Genomic DNA, 12,761 nt, shown 5'->3' with positions numbered 1-12,761 from the left:
ATGATGTACTGATTTCTTTCTACAGCCGTTAGAGAATAATGTTAGACAACAAAAAATATCCAAAAAAATATTTAGTAAATTTGAAAATTCGGGCTTCTAGGACTACATTGAATTAAAGTGAGGATAACCGATAGTCTGAAATTTATAGTTAAGAATGCAATAAATTTTTTCTGGACACTTTAAACATACACATCTTAAATATGTAATTTTATTATTACAGATAAATATAATTTATTTGTCAAAGTTTCGTACTTTAAATTTATTCCATATGCACATACTGATAAAGAGTCAAGTCCTGTTAAATCGTTTAATTTCAAAATGGCGCCTCTTATAATCAGGGAAGTAATATGTATCTATAGTAAAGTAATTATGCCGAATTTTTCGAAACAGGGTATAGTAGTTCTAGAGATAAAATAAAGAAATTACAAAAAAATACGTCAAAAAATAAGACAGGCCGTTTAAAATCTAAATTAGCTCAATAAAAACATGTAAGTTATGTTGAAATAAAAACAAGGAAAGTAGTTTCATGGAGTTATCTGTAAATTTGGTGGAGATATTTGAGATGGAAATTATGAAATTACCATGCTTTGAAAAATAGTTCTCAGTTATTATCATACAGTTTTTTTTCCCACATTCAGCAACTGCGAAGTAAAATTTAAGGAACAAACAAACGTTTTAAAAAAATATCATAAAAGTAGTCAGGAAGGCAGGGTAATCTAATAACACTTTTTTTTTCATTTTTAGGGTGAAATCTGCGCGAGTCATAGAAAATTCATAATTCTAATGCCAAAAATTTTGCAGGTAACACCATGAAATGTTTCTTCGTTGAATCTGCACGCTGCACGTTGTTTATTTTCTTCGAAAAATGAAAAACATGCAATTTTCTAATATGCTATTTTGGCAAATATCTTTTATTTCTTTAAAGTGTGTTTGTAAATTACTTATTTCACCGTTAGGGAATCTGTAACATGAATAGGGACATAGATAAAGATGGAATTATAAAGAATGATTAAAAAAAGGAATTGATATAAAATATTTTTATAAGGAACAAAAAGATAAATTTTAAAGTTTTATTTTATGCATTCAACATGAACCTAAATCGTGATGCGACTAATGTCTAATCAGAAGTCCATTACTTGCCACAAGTGAAGCAATCGTTGCCTATTTATGACATTCACAGGTGTATCAATTCCTTTTTTTTATCTTGAAGAGTGGCAGACAACAATTTTAAGCACTCTTTATAGTGTCAGTTGTAAAATTTCTAGCTCTTTGCATCTTTTCCTTAGGGAGTTTCTTTCGCTACGTTCACAAACTGTTCAACATTTTCATCTCACATAGGGGGATTATCAATGAATTTTCCCTTTGCATATGTAATCGCCTACGATTTTTTTTGTAACATTTAATAAATCTGTTTGAACGAATGAACGCTTTGTTAAACTTGCAACAAAATGCACGCAGCAATGCAACAATCGATTTATTCATTGTATTATGCAACTTGCAATCTTTCTTGGGGCATCAGTATTTTCTTGCAAATAAATCACAGGATCACTTTTACTGGTATTATCTGAATACTAAAATATACTTTTTTTAAATCTTTTTATGTATTTTATGTATTGCTCTCTAATGTCATTCACTGGATATAGATATTTTAAATATGCTTCTATATATTCTATTCCATAATATATTAGAACAATCGTATAACATATATAAATAAATACAATCTCAAATATGTAAACGCGCGTTGCTAACATTCTTAGCAATCCAACATTACAATTTTTTAAGCCATTAATTTTAAAAATACTGCTAGCTGATATTTTGAAATATTATTCGTCATTATATTGTTTCGAAATTCATTTTGAGAAGATTCTACATTTTGAGAAGATTTGCATTTGTTTAAGACATTTCAATGAAATTGTATTTTATTTGTCAAATTTCTAATATAATTCTCATAAAGTACCTCACTTTGATTTATTTTTAATATTTTATCTTTTAAAAAACATTGTTGATATTCATTATGTTTTTTACAATCAAGAAACAATGAATTTTCTTTCCTATATGACATTTAAAAATAAAAGATTATCACAAATTAGGAATCTGTTCAAAATAAAATGAATAATATCTTTTAAAAACAACAAAAATATCTGACATCTTATTTCTGTCCATTGAAAGACATTTTGAAAGATTAAAAAAGAAGATAAATATAAATTACTGAACATGAGATAGAAATACTAATCTTTTACTGAATTATTCATGATTCTCAGAAAATGTTGATAGGTTTGTTTTTTCGCTTAAAATTATGGGAAAAGTTTGAAATAAACTTTTTTATAAAGAATTTTAAGATAAATCTAAGAATTTTAATTCCAGAAACTTAAAATCCTACTTCAACATTTTGATAGAAAAATCCCTGTGTAAATTTTGAAGACTATAAACAAAATGAAATCTATTTCTTGGAAACTCTTTTCAACTTCATATTTTTGTAAATTATATTTCTTGGAAAGGGCTTTAAGAAAACAATTTATAAGAAATGAAAATTATAAAAAAATTTCTTTTTTGACTTTCTAATGTGTTTACAATTTATGACAGAAACATTTTATACTTTATTATTATAAAAGAAGAAGCAATAAATATTAAAGAATGCTTTCATATACAATTCAGAGAACAGTATATTTGCATTTATAAAAGGAAAAAAAAAACTATTAAAAATCTACAATATTATTTTAAGAAAACAACGTTTCAAAAAATTTTACATAGTAGTTTTTACTTTCATACTAAGTTAATTATTCGAATTATTATAATTATAATCCAGTCCTCCTCAAATTGAAAATTCAACCCCCAATTCTTTAAAAAATTAAATTTACAATTTTTTTTAAAATTTTTCCAAGAAAAATAATTAAAATTCAAAGAGATAAATTTAAGGCATTTACTTGAAATTACTTATATAAATATTTTCTTTGTTAAGTGTATGTTATTTAAAATAATGTGCTCCCATATAATTGTTTTTAATTCTAAAACCACTCAATTTTTCAACATGTCTCTCATAACTTCAATTTACTGCTCTTATTCCTTAAATCATTCGAGTTCAGATACATCAGAAAATTGGAGCACACGAATTTCTCTTTCAAAATATATGAAAGATTTCCTACTGCCTTCAAACAAATCAATGACAGCCCAAGTTTTTGCTTTAAAATAACAGGACTCGGCTTAGTTGATCTTTATTTAAGAAATGTGTATTTTTATATCTTTTGAGGATTTTTGAAAAAAACCTCCACGTCTCCAAACCCATCTGGGTGAGCATCTCTAGCGAAGCCTCTCGGGGGTCCTTTGTAGTTTCATTGAATTGATATTTCGAGCTTTTCACAATAATTTAGAATAAATTTTCAGCATCAGATATTTTTCGCTGGAAAGAATTAGCAACACACTTTTAATTATGATCCGTGTTTGTTGTTTCTAATCGCACTTGCCCTAGACAAGCTGACGGACTTTAGAGAAGTCATTTGTGGATTAAGCCAGGGATGTGGCTCTTGTTTTTTTTTTTTTTTCTGCAGCGCCATCTAGGGCCAAGAGAAATACTTAGCTACCCGCACGTCAGAACACTTGTTACGGGGCGGGCTTCATTCTTGCATTTCATTCATTCAACCTCAGATCGTAATTTAGACTTGAATCAGAAGATGATCACCCCTGATTCAGTACCCCCAGCGGTATTATTTTCGACATGGAGAACTTTGTGATCGCAACAGATTTATATGCGCTTCAGCCACGACACACGCGGGGAGTCTTTGGCCGGCGTGGTTCGAACTCGCAACCCAAGAGACGCGAATCCAACGCCCTACTAACCAGGCTATCCCGGCCTATTGTTAAAAGCCGTGAATCCTTCTGTTATTGAAAACATAAATAATACTATATTATTTAAATAGCTTATCGCATACAACTGGCAGTACAGTTTATTTCATGACCATCTTCATACTACGGCGAAGAATTTATTTAAACTAATTTCATCTTTGCAAAACGCTTTTTTTTATATTTTGCAGTAGAAAGCGTTACTATTATTTCTAGACATATTTTCAGAAATATAACATATGATGCAAATAATTAATATTCCGAAATGTTTACTAGAAATATTTAGTTATAGTTTAGATTTATAATAACTTCCTTTAAAAGCTGATATTATTGAAAATATTTGTTTTCCAGCAGAGATTATTTTTTTCTGAGTGATTATATTAATTAAATAATTAATTATTGATTTGAAGCAGCATGAATACTGTTACTTAACATTTTAAAGGTTTTCAGAATATCTCTAAATAATTTTTTTGTCATATTTTTATAGACAAAAACCCCCCTCAAACATTTCCTTATTTGAAAATTAATTTAAGAAGTAGATAGGTTATCGTACTTGGGGTTGCATGTATTTGTTGTGACTCCAATTATTGCAACATTTTAGAAAAATAATTTTATTTACAATTTAACTAAAGAAATTAAACATTTGATTTTTACTACCAGCTTCACCGAGGCAGTGCGCGCGAGAGGGTTCCGAAGAGAAGGAGATAATAGCTTTTCAGGAATACTCGGATGATGAACCGAATGGCAATTACGTCACACACAGCTTCGACGGAGCCTGTAGTTTACAGATATTTGATATGATTCATGGGATTTATGATAGATATATATGATTTATCATAAGTAAATATGATTTATGATAGATATTCACTACAAAGTACCCCCCCCCCAATGGCGAAGGCAACGAAAATTACTTGGAAATAACTGGAATCATAAGAATTATTACAATATAATAGAAAAATGAATAACAATATATTGAACAAGAAATAAAATATAAAAATATTTTAAATTTCCTCACTTAGTCGCTTAGGAAAGCAAGCAATTCTGCCATATCTAGTTATTTTTCCATTTTTTTGAATTATCATTTTGTTCCAAATTTCCGTTCGGGAAAGCTACTTTTGGTGGTGTTTCCGAAATTCCATTGGCAGGTTTACATCTGTCTATGGTGATAGTTATATTTTTACCGTTTATATCTATTACAAATTTTTTATCTTTCCGAGATTTGGCAAAGTGAGGTCCAGAATAAGGAGGAGTAAATGATGGTTTAATTCTATCATTTCTGAGGAATATGTGACTGCATGAAGTTAAGGATGGATTTATGAAAAATTTAGAATTTCCATGAAGAATAGGATTTGTTGGATTTAGTTTTTTTATTATTGAAACTAAATTTCTCACATAAGTGGGTTTTATAGTTGCATCCACAATAGAATCATCACTCAGAAGATCAGATGGTAAACGCAATATAGTACCATATACGATTGAAAACTAGTAGCATTGAATCCTTTTTAATAGCAGTACGCAAATATTTCTGTCCACTTTATATTTTCCTGAGCTATAAGAGAACTTTTACTATGTGTATGTAATCTTTCTATCATGCCATTTAATTGGGGATGGTATGCAGCTGAATGTATTCTGTGACTACCTAAAATATTCGTGAGTTCACGAAAAAGTGTGGATTCAAAATTTCGACCTTGGTCTGTAGTGACTGTTATTGGTGTTCCAAACCTAGGTATCCAACCATGCTCAAGTGCTCATGCAGTGGTATCAGATGTCATATTAATTGTTGGAATCACTTCAGGCCACCTGATGAATCTATCTATAATCATGAGACACTTCTGATTGCCTTCAGAAATGGGAAGGGGTCCTATGAAATCGGGATGAATGTGAGATAATTGAGCATCCGGTTCGGCATAGATGCTAAGAGGATCTTTGGTAGGCTGAAAAACCTTAGCACGTTGGCGTTTGACACATGCACGAACTCGATATCTTATATCTGATTTCATTTTGGTCATACGAATCGTTTAGAAATTAAATTTGATGTATCTGATGTACCAGGATAAGATTAAAAATGAACATTTTCAAAAATTATTTGTGGAAAAGCCTTTAGAATGAAAGGTCTGGGTTGGGATTGAGACATGTTACAAAATCGATGTATATCTTTCAGGGGAAAATAATGTTTTTGAAATTTTAAAGGTATACTTCAATGTAATAACTGCGATTCAAGGTCATTCATTTGCTCTTGAGCAATTTTTTTATAGTCCAATTTTGGTGGAGTTGTGATTGCATCATTTCTATTTGCGAAAGAGCATCAGCAATTACGTGATATCTTCCGTTAGCATGACGACTGTCAGTTGAAAATTGTGATATGTAATCTAAATGTCTGAGCTGACGTGGCGTACATTTTTCGGGTTTTTATTTGAATGCAAAAATTAGGGGTTTCTTATCCGTGAAAAATGAGAAATTTCGACCCTCAAGGATCTGACGGAATCTTTTTATGGATGCATAAATAGCATACAATTTGCGATCATATGTGGACAAGTTTCTCTGTCTTTTATTGAGTCTCAATGACAAAAAGGCAATTGGTTCCCATTCATTATTACACAATTGCATCAAATAGCTTCCAATTTCTACATCTGATGCATCCGACCAAAGACTTAATTCAGCACCAGGAATGGGGCATTTTAGTAAAGTAGCATTAGCAAGAGCCTACTTGGCCAAAGTAAATGCTTTATCTGCTTCATCAGATCATTGAATTGGATTTTCTGATCTTTTAGCAGGACGAGATGATTTCTTTTTATTTTTGTAACCTTCTAAGAATTTATTCAAAGGATCTAAAATTTGAGCAGCTTTAAGAATAAATCTCCTAAAAAAATTATATAAGCCCAAAAATCTACGCAATTGAGTTAAAGTTTGTGATCTGGAAAACTTCTGAATAGCTTCAAAACGATCAGGTAATGGTTGTAAACCATTTTCTGAAATTTGATATCCTAGAAATTGAAAACTAGATTCACCAAATTTACATCTTGAATCATAAATTTCAATCCATAATTACACAATTTAGTAAAAATGGCTCTCAGATGGTGCATATGCTCTTGATGAGATTTTGAATCTATTCAAATAGCATCAATAAAGACATATACATCCTTCAAGTCTAGTTACTTCATCTATAAACTTTTGAAAATTGACAGAAACATTGCATATACCAAATTGCATTCTCGTGCTTTCAAAAAGACCGAAAAGAGTAATTATTGCGATTTTATGAATATCCTCGGGAGCTATAGAAATTTTGTGAAATGCTTTTACAGGATCGATATGTGGAAAAATTTTATTACCACGCAATTCACTAGAAAAATCAACTATATATGAGGTTGGATATTTATATTTGACCGTTTGATCATTTAAGGAGCAATAATCGCCAACCGGGCGCCAATCTAATGATCCTTTTTCGGAACCGTATGTAATGGAGATGAATAATTACTGCTTGACGGGCGTATGTGGCCTAAATTAAGCATGTGTTGGAATTCCATTTTGGTAATTTTAAGTCTATTAGATGCCAGACGTCTAGCTTTGGAAAATACAGGTGCACCAAATGTTTTCATACGATGCATTACATTATGCTGAACAGTTTGGGCCATGCAAGGCGATTTAGTTAGTTAGTTAAGTTAGGAAATTCACTTAATAGCTTAGTATATTGATTGCCACGTATAGTTTTTACAGATACAACATTAGCATTTTTAAATACAGCATTACATTTTAATTTAGTATCGTTATCATGCAAACAGTTTTTTCTTAGATCAACTTTTAAGTTAAAATAATACAAAAAAATCAGCACCAATTATTGCTCTAGAAACATTACAAATATAAAATGGAAATATAAAAATGTTTCGAAGTCCTAAATCTGAAGATAACAATTTTTTTCCATAAACCCTTTTGGTAAGCTATTTTCAGCATGAAAAATTTCAATAGATTTTTTTTGTTTTATTTCATTTTTATTTGCCGGAAAAAAACAAAAAATCACTTTCAGTATCTATAAGAAAAGAAAGTTTTAGTTTTCTATCAAATATGAATAGGCGACAATGTTGTGATGTTTCAGCAGTAAATCGCCTCTAAGTCTGCCCGTTCACATTTCCCGAGAAGTAGCAAGGCTTAACACACTTCTTGGCGTTGTTTTGGAACTTTTCAAGATGCCAACAGATGTCCTTGGACACAGAAGAGCTGCGCTTTCGAAAGCGAAAGTGATTGCGTCAATGAGAGACGCTTCTTGATCTGCGTAACGACATAACTTCTTTTCAAAGTGCTATAATTTCCTGAATAAGATCTGAGTAAGAATTAGAACTATTTAATATTGCATCTAGAATCAGAGCTTAAAATTTTACTGACCTCTGGTAGTGTCACTTCTAAAATTCTATCAACCATTTCTGCAGCTTTAGTGGCGTTTAGAGGAGTCATAGCTGTTAGAATAGATTGCACGTTACTTGGCATTTGTTGAAGAAGGAGTTCTAACAGTAGGGCATCAGAAATGTGGTGACTTTCCGCACGCCTCTGTATAACATGGAGTAAGTCGCTGGGTTTACGATCTCGTAATTGCTCGCCGGTGAGGATACTTCGGATATCTTGAGATTTCGCTTCTCCGCATCTTTTTCAGTTGCTAGTAAGGATCCTCTTCATCAGGGTTAGTGTCAAGTTATGATGTCACGAACAATAGATGCAGCTTCAGGTGGAATATGCGTAACACGGTAGTTGAATTTGGTTTTGCTTGCAGTTATCGGCTTTGACACTGCTAATTCAAACGTAGCTTCAACCATAAAAAACAAAACAAAAGTTGTGGATCAGCAGAATTAAATAGAGGTATCTTCACTGCAGATACATCTTCCATGTCGGAATTCTTTGAAAACGGAAATATGTTTAATCAAATGACACCTGACAAAATTTTTAATGTCCGCAGGTCACCATGTCGTAAATAGGGTTGCGTGTATTTGTTGTGACTCCAATTATTGCAACGTCTCAGAAAAGTAATTTTATTTACAATTTAACTTAAAAAATTAAACTTTTGATATTAAATTGTAACTCGGTAATTGTAAACTTTACCGAGGCAGTGAGCTCGAGGGCGTTCCGAAGAGAAAGAAAGAATAACGTTTTAGCAATACCCGGATGATGAGCGGTGCGGCAATTACGTCACACACAGCCTTGACCGAAGCTGTAGTTTACAGATATTTGATATAATTTATATGATTTAGGATAAATATGTATGATTTATGATAGGTATATATGATTTATGATAGGCATTCACTATAAGTTCTTATTAAACTAACGAAATTTCAGACAGGGGAGATCATAAGCATATTTAGAACTGAGCATATATACAACTTAGCTAAGCATATTTATAATTGAGCTTTAAAAAGTAAAAATGGAATATTCACTGATAGCTTTATTTACCACTTAAATCCACTTCAATTTCTTTGAATTGCAATTAAATATTTAATTAAACTGAATTTTGATTTGTATTTTGTATTTAATGAATTGTGTAGACGGACTGATACGTTCTATAAAAATAAAGCTTTTCCTATTTAATCTAATTTTACTAATATTAAAGTAACCATTTTCTATGTTGAGAGACAAAAAAATTATAAACTACAGTATTTAAATATTAAATATTCCAAAAATGAAATCACAATATAAGCAAGATCATTAACAGGGAGTTTTAGAATATTTTAAAAAGAATCAACTACTTCAATAGTTTTTATCGATTGCCAAAAATTAAAATTGAGTTCAAAAATTAAACAAATTCTATAACAAATACTGATATTTGAATATAAAATCATTGAAAGCATAAGGTATGCAATAAGTACTTCTACCATTTCTGAGATATTTTTTTGATTACAAATGATATGTTTGTTATACCAATGTTATGCAATTTTGTATTTATAATTTTGTGATAAAATTTTGGTTTCATTCGACATTTGTTAACTTTTAACCGTATGGCAAGGGATGAGCTGCAAATAAAGCTCACCATTCCGTAAAAATTCTAAATTATTTCCAATGTTAATATTTCGTAACTCTTATATCCCAGGTTAGGAGTTCTCAGGGATAAATCTTTATAGCTTTATAAGGGGATAACCCTTTTTAACCAATAGCTTTGAAGAGACCACTCTAGTTTTTATATGTGTATATTTTTGTTTTATTTCAACATGTGATGTTTTCTTCACATTTGGAAAAAGCGTATTTCATAGGTCACCCAAAGGAAGAAGAATATCAGCTATTGAAAAACGATCATACATTTTTAGCAAGAAATACATTACTTCCAAGGCAGCAAGATGATTCATTAAAAGTAAAGCAGAATATCGACAATCAGACACCAATGCTACTTCTCATTTAGTTTGGTGTTGTGGTGAATAGCTTCTAAGCAAGTTAACAACTAAGCTGCACGAGCAATTGCTTTTGTATTGTGGTCATGTTACTGGACTGTGAACCACAAGGTCCCAGGTTATATCCTCGCTCATTCCAATCCGCCACATTGGTGACCTCGGACGATGAACCTTCAAACTTCGTACAGCTCTTGTGGCGCCATCTACCTACTGCAAACCAAAGCCGTCAGACTCACTTGACGTAGCAACAGCATCAGCAACCACTCACCCACACAAGCTCGCCATAACGCTTGGCGCTACTCAAATGGGTACAGGCGCATTAGAATTAACAGCTAATACACCACCACTCAGCAACCATATCGTTCGTCTCACCTTCGACTCACTGGAGGGAGAGTCTGTGGTGAATAGCTTATAAGCCAGTTAACACCTACGCTACTCGAGCAATTGCTTTTGTGTCATGGTCATGTTACTGGGCTGCGAACCACAAGGTCCCAGGTTCTATTATCGTGCTTCACAATTTGCCACAGCGTTTTAAATGAGCGAGTGGGAAGTATTAAGGCGAATATAAATCAGTGCATGTGAATTTCAGTGATCTTGCTGCCCTTTAAAATAGTTTTTAAACAATATTTTGTCATATTCATTATATGTAAAATTTTCTGCTTAACATGGTAAATTTTTAGTATTTCGTTAAACCAACAGTAATACATTTTTAATATTTCGTTAAACTAACAGTAAAACATTTTTTAATATTTCGTTAATAATCCTTTTTAAACTACTAATACTTTCGTTAATCTTGTGATCCTTTGATATGGCACTCTAAAATTATTGAATATCTAATGCAGTTTCAAACGTCACACATTTGAATCATTAATATGGTACTTCGAAAATCTTTTTAATTAAATGCAATGTGTTTAGACATTTATTTAATTATTCTGTATTAATATATACATATTTAATGTTAGAAGATTTTCGTTATTAAGTTATTAATAAATAATTTTAATAATAAAATTACACAAACACGCTTTAAAATGAAGTTTATATTAAATTTATAGTTAGAGAAAGAAATAATAAAACTTTATATGCATCGCATTTAAAATAAGTTTTATTGCTAAAAACTACTTTTAAAATTTTTAATAAATAAAAAGCATACAATGTTCATACAAAGAATCTAAATATATATTTTTTCTAAATATAAAGGACTCAAAAAAAGATCAATGTATAATTATTAACCTTTCAAATTGCATCTTCAAAACATAAGGTATACTACAATGTGAAGGAAAAAACAACACTTCTCATTTTTTGTGAATATGAAATAAATTCAATTCCTCAACGTTCTTTTCAAGGAATTATATGTAAATGAAAAACGTTACTATTTTAAACTTATTGTTTCTAAAAATCTTATTAAAGTAGTAATGAATTGAATCTTTCTTAGAAATATGTCTATTGAACAACATTTCATATATAAAACATTTTTTTTCCTCTCTTTTACAATTTGAAGCTAGAATGTGCTAGAAAACAATTTATAGTTCTCTCTAAGAAATTTGAAATAAATTTGTTTGTCAACATTTCATTTATAAAATATCACAGTACAGACTCTAATTTGAATGCTCCCTAGAAATGAATTTTATGCATTCACCAAATAATTTGAATACCTATAAATTGTTTAAAAAAACCAATAAGTAAGCTATAAATAGTTTTTATCTTCAATTTCAAATTAGAATATACTAGAAATCATTTGTAGACCTTAAGAAATTCGTATGTATTTAATATCATAAGCATTATACTAAATAAATTGTATCAGCTAAGCAACTAAGCTAAGAAATCCACTAAGAATAGAGTAAAATAAAAGTTCAAGAAAAGAAAGTCAAAATAATAAGCAAAATTTCTAAATTTAATTTAAAGATAAACACATAAACACTTGTTGCTAAGAATATAGCTACTGTATTTTCTAGTAAATAAAAAGACAATATGAAAGTACTTATACGTAGAGATATAGTATCTGATTAAATGGTGTAAATATATAAATTTTCTCAATATAGTTAAGGGCTTATAAATAATTCTATCTAAACTGACACGTCAATGGAAATTAAATTAAATACTACGCTCACATTTTCTCCCACGATACCGCGCAGCTATTTTTCTTATTAGCCCTTCAAATATTATTGTAATTTTTGAAGAAGTTTATAAATAACTAATATTAATCTTAAAATTGAAATACGCTAGCAAATTTGCATTCCAGTGTATTTTCTGCACTTTGGAAACAATAAAAAATATAACTTATTTTTATCTAAATTTTTAACAATCAGAATTAGGACTAAAATGTTCTCTAAAAGAAACATTAGAATTTCAGCTGATTTTTTTTTTTTTGTTTAATACTTTTATGCATTGTAGGTGTGTCAAACTGCTCTGATTTTTCTGGTTTTTAATTTGATATTGAGTATTTGCTAATATTTCACCCTCACATAGTGGACAAATGTTGATTTAATTATATAAAAAATTGTAAAATGTTAAATACTTCCATCTTTGTCTAACTTCTCTGATAAAACAAATAGTACTGAAAAC

Source organism: Argiope bruennichi, chromosome 4 (genome assembly GCF_947563725.1).
Source record: "Argiope bruennichi chromosome 4, qqArgBrue1.1, whole genome shotgun sequence".
In the NCBI taxonomy this organism is placed as follows: Eukaryota; Metazoa; Arthropoda; class Arachnida; order Araneae; family Araneidae; genus Argiope; species Argiope bruennichi.
Note: the sequence above shows the minus strand (reverse complement) of the source record.